This window comes from Palaemon carinicauda, chromosome 40, assembly GCF_036898095.1.
Source record: "Palaemon carinicauda isolate YSFRI2023 chromosome 40, ASM3689809v2, whole genome shotgun sequence".
Classification (NCBI taxonomy): Eukaryota; Metazoa; Arthropoda; class Malacostraca; order Decapoda; family Palaemonidae; genus Palaemon; species Palaemon carinicauda.
In genome coordinates, this window is record NC_090764.1 from 10,276,023 (window position 1) to 10,293,360 (window position 17,338).

Sequence of the window (17,338 nt, forward strand, 5' to 3'; positions counted from 1 at the left end):
CTTTCTTGTTCATTTCCAACCAAATTAGCAAGGCTTGGAATATCGAACGATTTGAGCCAAGGACGAGAAGGAAGTTCGTTTTTGGCTAAAAAACCAAGCTGTAAGGAACATGTAGCCGTTTCAGATGTAAATCCAATGTTCCTGCTGAAGGCGTGTATCTCACTGACTCTTTTAGCTGTTGCTAAGCAGGCGAGGAAAAGAGTCTTCAAAGTGAGATCTTTAAAAGAGGCTGATTGAAGTGGTTCGAACCTTGCTGACATAAGGAACCTTAGTACCACGTCTAAGTTCCAACCTGGTGTGGCCAACCGACGCTCCTTCGAGGTCTCAAAAGACTTAAGGAGGTCCTGTAGATCTTTGTTGTTGGAAAGATCTAAGCCTCTGTGACGGAAGACTGCTGCCAACATGCTTCTGTAACCTTTGATCGTGGGAGCTGAAAGGGATCTTTCCTTCCTTAGGTATAAAAGGAAGTCAGCTATCTGAGTTACAGAGGTACTGGTTGAGGATACTGATTTCGACTTGCACCAGCTTCGGAAGACTTCCCACTTCGACTGGTAGACTTTGAGAGTGGATGTCCTCCTTGCTCTAGCAATCGCTCTGGCTGCCTCCTTCGAAAAGCCTCTAGCTCTCGAGAGTCTTTCGATAGTCTGAAGGCAGTCAGACGAAGAGCGTGGAGGCTTGGGTGTACCTTCTTTACATGCGGCTGACGCAGAAGGTCCACTCTTAGAGGAAGTGTTCTGGGAACGTCTACTAGCCATTGCAGTACCTCGGTGAACCATTCTCTCGCGGGCCAGAGGGGAGCAACCAACGTCAACCTTGTCCCTTCGTGAGAGGCGAACTTCTGCAGTACTCTGTTGACGATCTTGAACGGGGGAACGCATAAAGGTCTAGATGGGACCAATCCAGAAGAAAGGCATCTATGTGAACTGCTGCTGGGTCCGGAATCGGTGAGCAATAAATTGGGAGCCTCTTGGTCATCGAGGTTGCGAACAGATCTATGGTAGGCTGACCCCATAAGGCCCATAGTCTGTTGCAAACATTCTTGTGAAGGATCCACTCTGTTGGGATGATTTGACCCTTCCGGCTGAGGCGGTCTGCCATGACATTCATGTCGCCTTGAATGAACCTCGTTACTAGGGATACGTTTCGATCTCTTGACCAGGTGAGGAGGTCCCTTGCGATCTCGTACAACGTCATCGAATGAGTCCCTCCTTGCTTGGAGATGTACGCCAAGGCTGTGGTGTTGTCGGAGTTCACCTCCACCACCTTGCCTAGAAGGAGGGACTTGAAGCTTCTCAAGGCCAGATGAACTGCCAGTAGCTCCTTGCAGTTGATGTGCAACGTTCTTTGATCCGCATTCCACGTGCCCGAGCATTCCCGACCGTCCAATGTCGCACCCCAGCCCGTGTCCGATGCGTCCGAGAAGAGAAGGTGGTCGGGGGTCTGAACAGCCAGTGGCAGACCCTCCCTGAGGAGAATGTTGTTCTTCCACCAAGTCAGTGAAGACTTCATCTTCTCGGAAATAGGAACCGAGACCGCTTCTAGCGTCTTGTCCTTTCTCCAGTGAGCAGCTAAGTGAAATTGAAGGGGGCGGAGGTGGAGTCTCCCTAACGCGATGAACTGGTCCAGTGATGAAAGCGTCCCTATCAGACTCATCCACTGTCTGACTGAACATCGGTCCTTCTTCAGCATGGACTGGATGCATTCTTGGGCTTGACTGATTCTGGGGGCCGACGGAAAAGCCCGAAAAACTTGACTCTGAATCTCCATTCCTAGGTATACTATAGTTTGAGATGGGACGAGTTGGGACTTTTCCATATTGACCAGGAGACCCAATTCCTTGGTCAGATCTAGAGTCCACTGTAGATTCTCCAGACAGCGACGACTTGACGCAGCTCTTAAAAGCCAGTCGTCCAAATAGAGGGAGGCTCTGATGTTTGCTAAATGCAGGAACTTGGCAATATTCCTCATCAGTTTGGTAAAAACTAGAGGTGCCGTGCTTAGGCCAAAGCACAGGGCTTGGAACTGGTATACAACCTTCCCGAAAACGAACCTTAGAAAAGGTTGGGAATCTGGGTGGATGGGGACGTGAAAGTAAGCGTCCTTTAGGTCTAACGAGACCATCCAGTCTTCCTTCCTGACCGATGCTAGAACCGACTTTGTCGTCTCCATGGTGAACGTCTGCTTTGTGACAAAGACATTCAGAGCACTGACGTCTAGCACCGGTCTCCACCCTCCTGTCTTCTTCGGCACTAAGAAGAGGCGGTTGTAGAAGCCCGGGGATTGATGGTCCCGGACTATGACTACCGCTCCCTTTTGTAGTAAGAGAGACACCTCTTGCTGTAAAGCTTGTCTCTTGTCCTCCTCTCTGTACCTGGGAGAGAGGTCGATGGGAGTTGTTGCTAGAGGGGGGTTGCGCAAGAATGGAATCCTGTACCCCTCCCTGAGTAACTTCACAGACTGTGCGTCTGCGCCTCTGTTCTCCCAGGCCTGCCAGTAGTTCTTGAGTCTGGCTCCCACTGCTGTCTGAAGAAGGTGGCAGTCAGACTCTGCCTCTAGAGGACTTGGAACCCTTCTTCTTGCTCCCACGTTGACTTCCGGCACGAGCACCTCCTCTGCTGGAGGCTCTGCCACGAAAGGGCGGAATGAACCTTGACGCTGGAGTGTCCATCCTGAGTCTAGGCACGGAGGGCAAAGGGGTGGCTTTGCGTGCGGATGACGCCACCAGGTCATGAGTGTCTTTCTGGATCAAGGAGGCGGCAATCTCCTTGATCAACTCTTCAGGGAAGAGACACTTCGAGAGGGGAGCAAACATAAGCTCCGACTTTTGACATGGGGTGACTCCAGCTGACAAGAAGGAGCAAAGGTGATCCCGCTTCTTGAGAACCCCGGACACGAAAGAAGCCGCAAGCTCACTAGAACCATCCCGTATGGCTTTGTCCATGCAGGACATAATGAGCATGGAAGTTTCCTTATCAGAAGGGGAGGTCTTCCTGCTCAACGCTCCCAAACACCAGTCCAAGAAGTTAAAGACTTCGAATGCACGGAAAACTCCCTTCATAAGATGGTCCATATCCGAAGGAGTCCAGCAAATCTTGGAGCGTCTCATAGCCAGCCTGCGGGGAGAGTCTACCAGACTTGAGAAGTCGCCCTGGGCAGAGGCAGGAACTCCCAAGCCGAGAACTTCTCCCGTGGCATACCAGACGCTAGATCTGGAAGCAAGCTTGGCCGGGGGAAACATGAAGGATGTCTTCCCAAGTTGCTTTTTGGACTGCAACCACTCTCCCAGTACCCTTAAAGCTCTCTTGGACGAGCGAGCGAGTACGAGCTTCGTAAAGGCAGGTGCTGCTGACTGCATGCCTAAAGCGAACTCAGAGGGAGGCGAGCGTGGTGCTGCAGACACAAACTGATCCGGATATAAATCCTTGAACAGCACAAGCACTTTCCTAAAGTCTAAGGAGGGAGGCGTGGTCTTGGGTTCGTCGATGTCCGAGTATTGGTCGTCAAGATGTGCAGCTTCGTCATCATCAGAGAGTGCATCGTCTGAATGTTGAGGAGGAAGAGGCAACGGAGTAGGTAAAAGCTGGACGGCTGAGTCCGGCAGCACGGGTGCATGCGTGGCTGCACTGGACCCAACGTCATGCCACTGTTGGTCAGTCTGAGAACTGGCAACAACCATAGCTGAGTGGGTGCGCAAAGCGTCTACTCCCGACTGTGGAAGGATAGCGGAGACCACCGTGGGTTGCGGAGGCTGACGCACCGCGTCAAAACACGGCAGCTTAACTCCACCCTCCTGTTGTTGTGGTAGCTCACGAACGGCAACGGAGGGTTCCGTGCGTCTGTGAACGTCAGCATGCGTCTGGCAGGGTCGACTGCGCATGGGTGGAGGAGCTCTCACAGCTGGAGTGTGGGAGCAGGCAGCCTCAGCGTCTGCTGGGCGCACAACCGTGGTAGGTTGTAGGCTAACGGGTGCAGCGTCAACCTTCTCCGCACGATACTCCTGCATAACAGCAGCTAACTGAGTCTGCATAGACTGCAGCAAAGACCACTTAGGGTCTACAACAGCGGGTTCGGCAACAGACGGAGTTACTGCCTGTTGCGGTACCACTTTGCCTCTCTTAGGAGGTGTGCAGTCGTCGGAGGACTGCAGCGAGTCCGAACTGACCCAGTGGCTACACCTGGGCCGTTGGACTTGCTCGGAAGGGACCTTGCGTTTAAGAGGCCGTGAGACCTTGGTCCATCGTTTCTGGCGAGAAACTTCTTCCGCAGACGAGGAACGAACGGGCTCACTCGTCTTCTTGTGGGTGGGACGATCTAGGAAAGATACGTCCGAAACCACGGAGGGAACGTCTGTCCGCTGATTAAAGCCTGTCGAACCCTTTGGTCGTACGACATTGCTTCTCCCCTGGGCTTGGGAGCTTGCAAGAGGTCCCGGACTGGGAGGACGACAGGCACGAACAGACGCACCCTCATGCGTAACACTGACACTTTTCACTGCACTGACACTCACTTCACTTCCCACTGCACTTTTACCTTTCAACTCCCTGACGTCAGCCATGAGTTGATTGCGGTCATTCGCCAATGACTCGACTCTCTCACCTAGAGCCTGGATGGCACGCATCATATCTGCCATTGAAGGTTGATGAGAGCTAGCAGGGGGGTCGGGTGCAACCACTACAGGGGAAGGAATAGGTTGTGGGGCATGGGGAGAGGAAAAATCAATTGAGCGAGACGAACTCCTCCTGATCCTATCCTTCTCTAGCCTACGTGCATATTTCAGGAATTCTTGAAAATCGAATTCTGAAAGCCCAACGCATTCCTCACATCGATCTTCCAATTGACAGGCTTTACCCCTACAATTGGAACAAATGGTGTGCGGATCGATAGAGGCCTTCGGAAGACGCCTTGAACAGTCCCTAGCGCTACACTTCCTGTACTTGGGGACTTGAGAAGGGTCAGACATCTTGAATTAGTCAAAGGGGGGAATTCAAAATCTATCCAAGTCGTCAACAAATAATCCAAAATCTAACAAAAGAATGCAAGGAAGTATTGAAGATAACTTCTGCACAGCGATAGCTAATAACCAGAAATGAATACTTCACCAAATAATGTGAAAATCAATCCAGAAAACAAGAGCGTATTTAGTAGGTCTTGCCGGTGGCACGACAGAGAGAAAATTGGTTCTGTGTTGACATCGAGTACTTGAGTACCTGCTCGACAGATGGCGCTGTTGATGTACACCCCCACCTGTATAGCGATCGCTGGCGTATTCCGTCCGTAGGTTTTTTCTGTCGGGCAGCAGAGCTGACAGCTATATGATCACCGGGTAAGTTTAATATTGAAAATACAGTAATATCCTATCCTCTTAACCTCATTAGTCAATGGGAAGGAGAGTGGGTTTGTACATGAACATCAAGTGCATATAAAAATAACAAATTTTATTATTAAAGTGAGTTAGCAGCTAGAGTGGATATGAATGTGTTGAGGTGGTTTGGCCATCTTGAGAGAATGGAAAATAGCTGTCTGCTAAAGAAGGTGATGAATGCAAGAGTTGATGGGAGAAGTACAAGAGGAAGGCCAAAGTTTGGGTGGATGGATGAGTGAAGAAAGCTCTGGGTGATAGGAGGATAGATGTGAGAGAGCCAAGAGAGCGTGCTAGAAATAGGAATGAATGGCGAGCGATTGTGACGCAGTTCCGGTAGGCCCTGCTGCTTCTTCCGGTGCCTTAGATGACCGCGGAGGTAGCAGCAGTAGGGGATTCAGCATTATGAAGCTTCATCTGTGGTGGATAACAGGGGAGGGTGGGCTGTGACACCCTAGCAGTACCAGCTGAACTCGGTTGAGTCCCTTGTCAGGCTGGGAGGAATGTAGAGAATAGAGGTCCCCTTATTGTTTTGTTTCATTAGTTGATGTCGGCTACCCCCCAAAATTGGGGGAAGTGCCTTGGTATATGTATGTATGATTATTAAAATTCAATTTATTTTAACGAACCTCCTCAAATGCTCATATTGCTGACTAAACACTGATGGAAGGAAGACAGGAAAAAGCGATACGAAATTTAAAGTCCAAAATAAAATACTCATTTATACTGTACACCAGACTCGCCTCCTAGAGTAGTGCCTCAGTACTAAACAACACCTGCGATGTAAAACTGAAGGATAATTGTCCATTCTATGCTGTATCAACCGGGAAGAATTATATAAAATTCATAATATGATCCCAATTTTATCTATCTGTATTCCAAACAATGAAACAGAAAGAAAATAAATTTAAAATTTTTCAAACCATCCTGAATATTCATTAAAAGTAAAATCCAACTACTGTATGCCTATAATGATAATCTTCTTATCTCTTTCACATGAAACGACTCAAATACAAAATCAATCATCTGTATTGTTTCAATTTAGTATATGGTCCCTTACAAATACATGATACGATAATGTTTCGAAAATCTTATCATTTCTCAAAATAATATGTAATCACAAAGTTCATTCATTCATTCAAATCTCAGCAAATCCAGAATAAGATGAAGTAAAAACTCTATCAAAACTTTCCTTATCTTTTGTTTACTTTGAGCACGAATCTTTTCCTGTGTAAAGTGAGACTTGTTTTGTCACAAGAATTACTAGCACCTACATTAACATTAACTAAGCAAAATTCATGATGAGCTAGTGGCTGAGCCTATTAGTAAACGATGTACACTGTCATCTGAATGCAACCCATCATGAATAAGAACCTAATGATATACCACACCATAAAATAAGTAATACATGTTAATGGTTCTTAATTTCACCTACTTCAGCAAGTAGATGGATTAAAGGATCAGACAACCATCTCGTCTTCTACCTCGTAATTCTAATGTAACAAATGCTCTGTTAGTCTTTCTTGATTGGAATACAGATAAGCAAGGGTTGTGCAGTTAAAGATTCCAAAATAGATCATAGTGTGAGGATCTAAGAGAGGATCTCAATCTGTCATGCGCTGTGCACCACCAGAACCCTTACTGACTGGTGCACTATAGTCAATTCTTTTTAGTGATGCAGATTTGCACGGACTTGCAGCGGTACCCTTTTAGCTCGGAAAAGTTTCCTGATCGCTGATTGGTTGGACAAGATAATTCTAACCAATCAGCGAGCAGGAAAGTTTTCAGAGCTAAAAGGGCACCGCTGTGAGTCAGTGCAAATAGGCCTCATAAAAAAAAATGTTATTTTCATTAGTAAAATAAATTTTTGAATATACTTACCCGATGATCATATAGCTGTCAGCTCTGCTGCCCGACAGAAAAACCTACAGGCGGAATACGCCAGCGATCGCTATACAGGTGGGGGTGTACATCAACAGCGCCATCTGTCAAGTAGGTACTCAAGTACTCGATGTCAACACAGAACCAATTTTCTCCTCTGTCCACTGGGTCTCTATTGGGGAGGACGGGTGGGTCCTTTAATTTATGATCATCGGGTAAGTATATTCAAAAATTTATTTTACTAATGAAAATAACATTTTTCAATATTAAACTTACCCGATGATCATATAGCTGATTCACACCCAGGGGGGTGGGTAGAGACCAGCATTACATGTTGACATTATTATGAGCTAAGTATTCCGTATTTCATTTTAGCAGTTATTCAAAATAACAAACATAAAATAAATAAGTACCTGGTAAGGAAGTCGACTTGAACAATTACTCTGCCTTTTTAAGTACGTCTTCCTTACTGAGCCTCGCGATCCTCATAGGATGCTGAGCGACTCCTAGGAGCTGAAGTATGAAGGGTTGCAACCCATACTAAAGGTCCTCATCAAAACCTCTAATCTAGGCGCTTCTCAAGAAATGACTTTGACCACCCGCCAAATCAAGTAGGATGCGAAAGGCTTCTTAGCCTTCCGGACAACCCAAAAATAATAATAAAACATTTCAAGAGAAAGATTAAAAAAGGTTATGGAATTAGGGAATTGTAGTGGTCGAGCCCCCACCACTACTGCACTCGTTGCTACGAATGGTCCCAGAGTGTAGCAGTTCTCGTAAAGAGACTGGACATTCTTAAGATAAAAGACGCGAACACTGATTTGCTTTTCCAATAGGTTGCGTCGAATATACTTTGCAGAGATCTATTTTGTTTAAAGGCCACGGAAGTTGCGACAGCTCTAACTTCGTGTGTCCTTACCTTCAGCAAAGCTTGGTCTTCCTCATTCAGATGGGAATGAGCTTCTCGTATTAACAGTCTGATAAAATAGGATAAAGCATTCTCTGACATAGGCAAAGATGGATTCTTAACTGAACACCATAAAGCTTCAGACGGGCCTCGTAAAGGTTTTTAAAAAGAACTTAAGAGCTCTTACAGGACATAATACTCTTTCTAGTTCATTTCCAACCATACGATAAGTTTGGAATATCGAACGATATTGGTCAAGGCCGAGAAGGCAGCTCGTGTTTGGCTAGAAAACCAAGTTGTAGAACATGTAGCCGTTTCGGATGAGAATCCGATGTTCTTGCTGAAGGCATGAATCTCACTGACTCTTTTAGCTGTGGTTAAGCATATCAGGAAAAGAGTCTTAAAGGTGAGATCTTTCAGGGAGGCTGATTGAAGCGGTTCGAACCTGTCTGACATAAGGAATCTTAGTACCACGTCTGGTGCATTAGTAGCAGACCAGAAGGCAACGTCATGTAACTGCTTGACAGTCTGTGAGCTGGCAACAACCAAAGCTGTGTGGGGAAGCCTCAACTCCTGACTGACTAGTCTGCTGCGGGCGAGTGGCGGTAACCACAGTGGGTTGCGGAGGCTGACGCACCGTGTCAAAACACGGCTGCTTAACTCCACCCTCCTGTTGTTGTGGTAGCACACGCACGTCAACGGAGGGTTCCGTGCGTCTGTGAACGTCAGCATGCGTCTGGCAGGGTCGACTGCGCATGGGTGGTGGAGCTCTCACAGCTGGAGTGTGGGAGCAGGCAGCCACAGCGTCTGCTGGGCGCACAACCGTGGTAGGTTGTAGGCTAACGGGTGCGTCTGTGAACGTCAGCATGCGTCTGGCAGGGTCGACTGCGCATGGGTGGAGGAGCTCTCACAGCTGGAGTGTGGGAGCAGGCAGCCACAGCGTCTGCTGGGCGCACAACCGTGGTAGGTTGTAGGCTAACGGGTGCAGCGTCAACCTTCTCCGCACGATACTCCTGCAAAAATGATGCTAACTGTGTCTGCATAGACTGTAGCAAAGACCACTTAGGGTCTACAGCAGCAGGTGCGGCAACAGACGGTGTTACTGCCTGTTGCGGTACCGCTTTACCTCTCTTAGGAGGTGTGCAGTCATCGGAAGACTGCAGCGAGTCCGAACTGACCTAGTGGCTACACCTGGGCCGTTGGACTTGCGCGGAAGGGACCGACTTGCACTTAATAAGCTGCGAGACCTTGGTCCAAGGTTTCTTACGAGAAACCTCTTCCGCAGACGAGAAGTAAATGGGCTCTCTCGTCTTTGTGTGGGTGGGGCGATCTTGGGTAGATACGCCCGAAACCACGGAGGGAAAAACGTCTGTTCGTTGATCAAGGCCTGACGAACCCATAAGTCGTTCGACATTACTTCTCCCCTGGGCTTGGGAGCTTGCAAGAGGTCCCGGACTAGGTGAACGACAGGCACGAACAGACGAACCCTCGGACGCAACACTGTAACACTTTGCGCATATCACTTTATCACTTCGAATTTCTGTTTTGCACTTATTTCACTGAAATCGAAACTTTTACTGATTTCTACCTGAAACACGCAATCCTACCTCTTCATTAAAAGGTAGTACTGTAATTGCGAAAACAGTCGTATAATGCAACAGAAAACATATATAAAGATAAAGAATTCAGTGGCTGGGAAAGAGACTAAACACTAGTTCAAATAAACTACGTTTACAATCTCTCACCGCACATAGCCTAGGAACAAGAATAAAACCCTAGAAACGTTTTACCTTCTTCCCCTACAGCGACTAGGGAGGAGAGTAAAACGAGAACAACGTTACCCGCTTGAACGAAACGTTTTTTCTCCTCTCTCTCCCTCCGTCTCTATCTCTCTCTTTCTCTCTAGATTTCGCACCTGAGAGAAGAGCCCAATTATATATCGTCAAAACATGTTATTTGCTAAAGGAAAAAACTGAAAGGTTTTCCAAATAAAAAGTTCCTTTAATTTAGAATTTAAACCATTTAAGCTAAGAAAGAATGAACGAAACGCTAGAATCGGTTTACTCTTACTGCAAAGTGAAACCGTGATACACTCTCTCTCTATCGTAACGATAGAGCGCATGTTGAACGTCCTGAACGTCAACAACTGCGTAGTCTAAAAAACTAAACGTTAGTTCATCTTTGAAAACAGTACGAAGACTATCAAAGAAATTCTTTCATAAAACATTAAATTTAAAAGTTAAATACGATATAACGGGCTCAACGTTGATTAACTTCGGTTCCAAGTTAGGACCGCCTACTATCAGGAAAGGTCGCATATAAACAAAACATAAAAATTTATTTTTTTTATATGTTTATAATAAAAGGAAAGTTAATCGAAGAGGCCTAATAAAGGCGGAGAGATATAAAATATATAGATCTATAACGTGTTAAGCAAAATTACTAAAAACCTAAACACACTTCCGTCTAAGGGAAGGGTCGGCCATTTAAAAGTGAAAGAGAGTCCATACTCTCTTTGTCACCATAATTAAATCTATCCAAAACGAGTTCAAGTTTTGAAATGAAGATAAAACCCCTGAATAGCGAAAGCTCAAAACTGGAATAGTGTACTTCACCAAATAGTTGTGAAAACAAATCCAGTTAGTAACAGCGTATTTAGTAGGTCTTGCCAGTGGCACGACAGAGAGAAAATTGGTTCTGTGTTGACATCGAGTACTTGAGTACCTACTTGACAGATGGCGCTGTTGATGTACACCCCCACCTGTATAGCGATCGCTGGCGTATTCCGCCCGTAGGTTTTTCTGTCGGGCAGCAGAGCTGACAGCTATATGATCATCGGGTAAGTTTAATATTGAAAAAATGAGTATAGAACCCCTAGTCAAAGCTTTTAGCTGAATAACCACTGGACTAACTTCTGGCTTGTGAAAATTAACTAAAGCAGCCAAGATTGTTTTACGAAGCTTATTATCTAAACCAGGAAACTTATGGAAGGGTGGGACCATCTAAAGTCTGACACAGCATTCCTAACTTCATCCCTCTATGATTAACTAGCCTAATTTCTTGGGATTTTAGCTTTAACTAAAAGCTGGTGTCTTTTACGTTTGGAACTTTCTTATACAAATATAATGTTAAATTAAGTTGTCTAGATGCTCTCAGACAATAACACTTGAGCAGAAAAAATTAATCAAAGATTATGTTACTTAAAAATGTTATTATTCTCAAAACAAACACTATGAATAACATTTAATTCAGGACATTACACTAATGCTCTAATTGTCACACTCCAATAATTTAAGCTTTTACTGGATGAGTAAATAAAGTCTACAATTCATCAAGACTAAAATCTACCTCTATAAACTACGACAAGAAAATAAGGAGACTAACTAATTAAAACCATAATTTTCCTTGATGATATAGCAATATAAGGTTTACAGATTACAATGTACTGTTGGAAACTAGAAAGCATTATATATAATTAACGGATTTTGAGCGAAGCGAAAAATCTATTTTTGGGTGAGATAGCCATGTCGTCCTGATGGAAGTTCCTATAGGGTAGCTTCCTAGGGTATATTACAACTACGGCGATATTCCCAGAGAATTTACCTTAAGGTACCAGAATTCTAACTCCTGGAGCGAGTATCCCTCGTGAAAGGGATATCGCGACATATCAGAGGACGTATTCTAGACACGTCACATGGCAATCTACGACCTGAACAGAGATTCGTCTCGTAGGAGGGAGATTGACGAGATACGAATTCGGGAAAGAAAAAGGGGAGCCGCTCCCAAGGCTTCCCTATCCCCCGATTCGTATGCGTGCCTGGCGCCAATCCTGGCGCCATCTGTATTCCTTGTAGCGTACACGAGGTGCTACAGATACTGTATGTAGGGAGGGGTCCTACAGCCCTTTCTTAGAAAGGCAAGGGCGGGTCCATCAGGACGACATGGCTATCTCACCCAAAAATAGATTTTTCGCTTCGCTCAAAATCCGTTTTTTGGGCTCAAGCCATGTCGTCCTGATGGAAGTGTACCAGAGCATTACTGTATCTGTGGATTCTCAGAACGTGCCGTACTCCCCGGAGATATTTATTCCCGGTCGACTAGACCTAGAGACCTAAGATGTTACCGTTATACATCTTTTCAACTAACTATAAACTATGTTAGAGCTTCCTGCCCCCTACAGGGAAGAGTCCTACTAGACTCTGGAAAAGTCTCGAAGAGTACATATATCTATGTACGAATACCAGGCAAGCTAATATAGTGGTCTCGCCCTATATTAAGTAAAGCATAGTTTGTAAAGGACCACTGCGTCAATATGAAATATCGACCAGTTTTCCGCACAATACTTGTATTGGACAAAGGTTTTATATCCGCATAGGAGGAAAACCAATGCAACATAGCTTGCATAAAGGAACAATTCTATTAGAATTATCCCAGATAAGGTACATAGAATGAATGCTCAATTATACCAGTAAATTGACACAGGTGAAGGAGACGCAAGGTTCTCAAGAACCAGATTATTGACAGGCAATAAATAGACAGGTTAACCACAATTATATATATATATATATATATATATATATATATATATATATATATATATATATATATATATATATATAAGAAGAGGATAACCCAAAACTTTAAGCATAAGTATGATAGTAAACAGGGCTTGTTTGTCTGAAAGAAAAACATTAGATGCCACTTTTAAGATACCGAGGTATCAAAGTCATAAAAGCCTGTATTACAAATCAATGACATTAGCGTTAGAAACGCTCGGCACACATGTCTGCACTTATGCTAGGTTCACCTTCGGAAATGGAACAGTCTGGATGGGCAACACAGTGCCCTCACTTAGTTTGTAGTACAGTATGTAACTAAACACTCACCCTGGAATTAATCGTCCCAATTAAGACCACTGTTCCTCGCAGAGTTAAACAGTAGGGTTAACACCGCGACCCACTGCTACCACAGATCTCTTTTAGTTCCTCTACTTGCTTCGCATAGTGGCGAAAGAACACTCTGGAAGACTTCCAGCCAGTGTATGAACGGAGATGTTCAAAATCCATGCAATTAAAGAAATTTAAGAATGAGGCAACTTTCCTCGGATCGTGACCTGCGGGTGTATTGTCAGGATCCGCTCTGCGAATAAAATATGTGATTTTCGCTCTGAGTTGATTCAGAGATAAATTTGAGCCTGATGTTTCTCCCCTGAATAGTAGACCACCCTTGAAGTCTGAAGTTCTATGAAGATAGACCTTTAGGCATTCTACTGGACATAGAGATGCATCTTCTTTCAGAGGGCAGATTCTCCAGGGACCCCACCTGTTGGTGGGTAACTCATTCTTGGCGAGAAACGTAGGATCCGGAAACAGGTTCAGTTCTTCCCCATCCAGGAACTGAACACGACCTGCCTCTCTCGAGAGGCTACAATCTCACTAACCCTGGCCCCGGACGCGAGTGCAAATTAGGAAAATAACTTTTTGTGTCAAATCCTTTAACGCACATTCTTCATTGCTCAACAGAGAAGCGAAATGAAGAACTTGTCTAAAGACCATGAAATGGGCTTTGGAGGTGCTGAAGGTCTGAGCCTAGCACATGCTTTCGGGACTTTATTAAAGATCTCGTTACCTAGGTCGACCTGGAAGGCATATAGAATGGGTCTTGTCAAAGCAGACTTACACGCTGAAATCGTGTTCGCTGCCAACCCTTGACCATGGAGGTGGGGAAAAAAGATAAGCAGAAGTCTGTCAAGATCTCCTGCAGAATCTTCGCCTTGACAAAAGGCCACCCATTTTCTCCAAGATGACTCATATTGCCTTCTAGTAGATTTGCATTTATATTCCTCAATGAAGTCTATACTGGCTTTCGAAATCCCGAAACGCTTTCTCACCGCTAGGGAGAGAAAATCATGAACTGCAGGGTCCGGGTTTTCTGTAATGAAGCGCAGACAGTTGACTTCTGGACTCGCTGGGTCAGAACTGGATCTGGTAGTGGTACAAACTTCAGCTACAGTTCCAATGCCAGGAGGAACCACACGCTGTTCGGCCACTTGTGGGCCACTATTGCCGCTACCCTTTGAAGGATCTCAGTTTGTTGAGGACCCTCAACAGAAGGTTGTGAGGAGGGAACAGATAAATCTTGGACCATCTGTTCCAGTCGAGGGACATCGCGTCCACTGCTTCCGCTAAGGGGTCCTCGTACGGGGCACGTACAGGGGCAACTTCTTGTTGTCTTTCGTCGCAAAGAGGTCTATCTGCAGTTCTGGGACTGATTCAGAATGAAGGAGAATGATCCTGCGTCTAAGGACCATTCCGACTCTATCGGTGTGAACCTGGATAGAGCGTCCGCTGTCACATTGCGGACTCCTTGAAGGTGAACTGCCGACAGGTACCACTTCTTCTTTTCCGCCAATCGGAAGACGGCCAACATCACCTGGTTGAGAGGTGGTGACCTCGATCCTTGTCAATTCAAGTATCTTACAACTACCTCGCTGTCTATTACCACTTTATGTGGAACGAATGACGCGGGGAGACTTTCTTTAAGGTAAGGAGCACTGCCCTAGCTTCTAGAAAGTTTTATGAGAAAGGTCTTGAATAGCCTGGACCAAGTCCCCTGGACTTTTTTCCGATGAGAGTGACCTCCCCATCCCTCCTTTGAGGCGTCTGAGTGAATCGTCACCGACGGGGGAGGTGGCTGAAGAAGAACCTGACTTCTTTAGATGTCTGGCTTGGGACCAAGGCCTGAGAAGAGTACTTAGCCGAAGCGGCTGGTCTTCTCAGATCTCTTCACGCGTTTGATGCATAACTTCTCCAAACTCCGATTGCATCCTTTAGCTGTGCTCTTAGCACTGGGTCTGTCACCGAAGCAAACTGGAGAGAGCGCAGTACTCTCTCCTGCTCGTGTCTTGATATCCTTTCGGAATCTTGAAGTCTCTTGACAGAACCCGCTATCTCCTTCCTTTTCTTCGCTGGGGTGGAGAAACGGTGTGACAAAAGGTCCCAGTGGATCTTAGCCACTGGAACTTTTGAGATGGAGAAAGTCGAGACTTTTTCTGTTGATCTTGAAGCCTAGGTACTCTAGGAACTGGATCACTGACTGGAAGCTTGCAAGCATTCTGTCTCGGATGCTGCCCACACCAACCAGTCGTCCAGGTAGGCTACTACCTGAATTCCCTTTAGGCGAAATTGTTTGAGAGCTACGCTCGCAAGCTTCGTAAAAATCCTTGGGGCTATGTTTAGCCCGAATGGCATGGCTCCGAAGGCGTATAGTCTTCGCTGTAGCCTGAACCCTAGGTAGGGGGAGAGTCGATGGCTAATTGGAATGTGCCAGTAGGCATCTGACAAGTCTATAGAGACGGAATATGCCCTCTTGGGCAGTAAGGTCCTTATGTGTTGCAGTGTTAGCATTTTGAATTTGCAATTCACTATGAACTTGTTAAGTGGTGACAAGTCCAGAATGACTCTGAGCTTTTCCGAGTCTTTCTTGGGAACACAAAACAGCCTCCCTTAGAAATTGATGGGCTTCACCCTTTTTCTCCAACCGTTCTTGAACGTACTCCTCCATAACGGGGGTGGAGTGTTGGAAAAACCGAAGGTACGGGGGTGGAGTGCTGTACCAGCTCCCGCCCAATCCATTCTTGAGTAGGCTGTGGGCCCAGGGATCGAAGGTCCACCGATCCCGAAATTTCAGAAGTCTCCCTCCTACCGGTATCACCTCACTTGGACTGCCGTCCTGAGGTCTTGCCTTCCTGACCACGACCACCCCTGAATCCCCTTCCCCTTGAGGGGCGTCTAGACGAGCCTCTGGCTGCTCCTCTAGGCTTTGCTCGAAAGGAAGTAGACTGCCCTTCGAACGCTGGGGTGAATGCCGTGGACTGTGTCGACACGGCCTGGGGTACCCACTGAAAGGTGGTCGGGGTTTGTGCCACGATCTGGGGCACTGGGGGCAATGGCAATTGCAGTTGCTGTTGCTGTCTAAGAGGCTTGGCTGGCCGAGACGGTAGCCTAGTCCTCATAGTCTTCCTCTTTGGTTGAGGACCCTCATCCGGGGAAGACTTTCTTTTGATAGCCAGGTCCCACTTCTGGAGAAGGTTTCTATTCTCCAAGGTGGCTTTATCAAAAACTTCTTTGACCAAGTCGGTAGGGAAAAAGGTCTTTTCCCCAAATGTTGGAGGAGATTTGTTTCTTTAGCTCATGCCTCACTGTAGCCGAGGTAAACACGAACTCCCTACAAGCTCTCCTTGCCTTGACGAAGCCATAAAGGTCCTTCGTCACTGTGGCCAGATGAGGCTTGGCCACTACCATGAACATTTCATGGACCTTGGGGTCACTTGCCATCGTCTCGAGAGTAGTCTGAAGAGACATTGAGGCAGTCAGTCTTTCTTTTGTATCGAACTCACTTCGCAAAAGAAAGTCAGACAGCTTAGGGAGGTCCTTGCCGAACTGACGTCCGGCAATATCAGCCTCCAACTTTCCCACTTAGAACGTAAGATAGACGTCCTTCCAATCTTTGTGGTCCATAGTCAGGGCCAGCGACAAGGGTTTACACTCCTCTAGGGAGGGGCAAGACTTGCCGGCCTCGATTGCTTTTAGTACAGCCAGAAACCCTTTCTGTAAAAGGGGGAAGGCTCTAGTAGGCGAGGACACAAAGGAAGGGAGCTTCCTATTCAATGCAGCTACCTTTGAGTTAGAGAAGCCCCTCTCTTTCATCGAAGATGAAAGTAGAGCTTGAGCCTTAGCATGGTCATCACTATGACCTCCTTCGGCTCTGCCTCCTCCTTTGAAGCTGGTTCCTTCCTCAGCCGGACATAACAGTCCGGATATGGTGCCTTGCTGGGCCAGAATTCCACCCTCCAGGGGAACTGAGCCCAGCATATCCGAGATGACGATCTTTCCAGTCGTCATCGACATGTGCTCAGCATACCTCCATGGGTTAGCATCCGAGCACAAAGGAAGGTCTTTCACATTGAGCTTTTCTGGGGCCCATGTGATTCTGCAAGGCACTGCATTCGCAGTTCCATTGCAGCCGCCTTCTCCTGATTCTCCTTCTGCATTTGTTGGATCATTCCAACAATAGAAGAGAGGGCCTGTCCCAGCTCTACTGGGAGACCGGCCGATGTAGAGGGGCTTGAACTTCATCCTGGGCTTCTGCAAGGAGGTCTTCCTCCTGACACCCGTCCACATCAGATATCC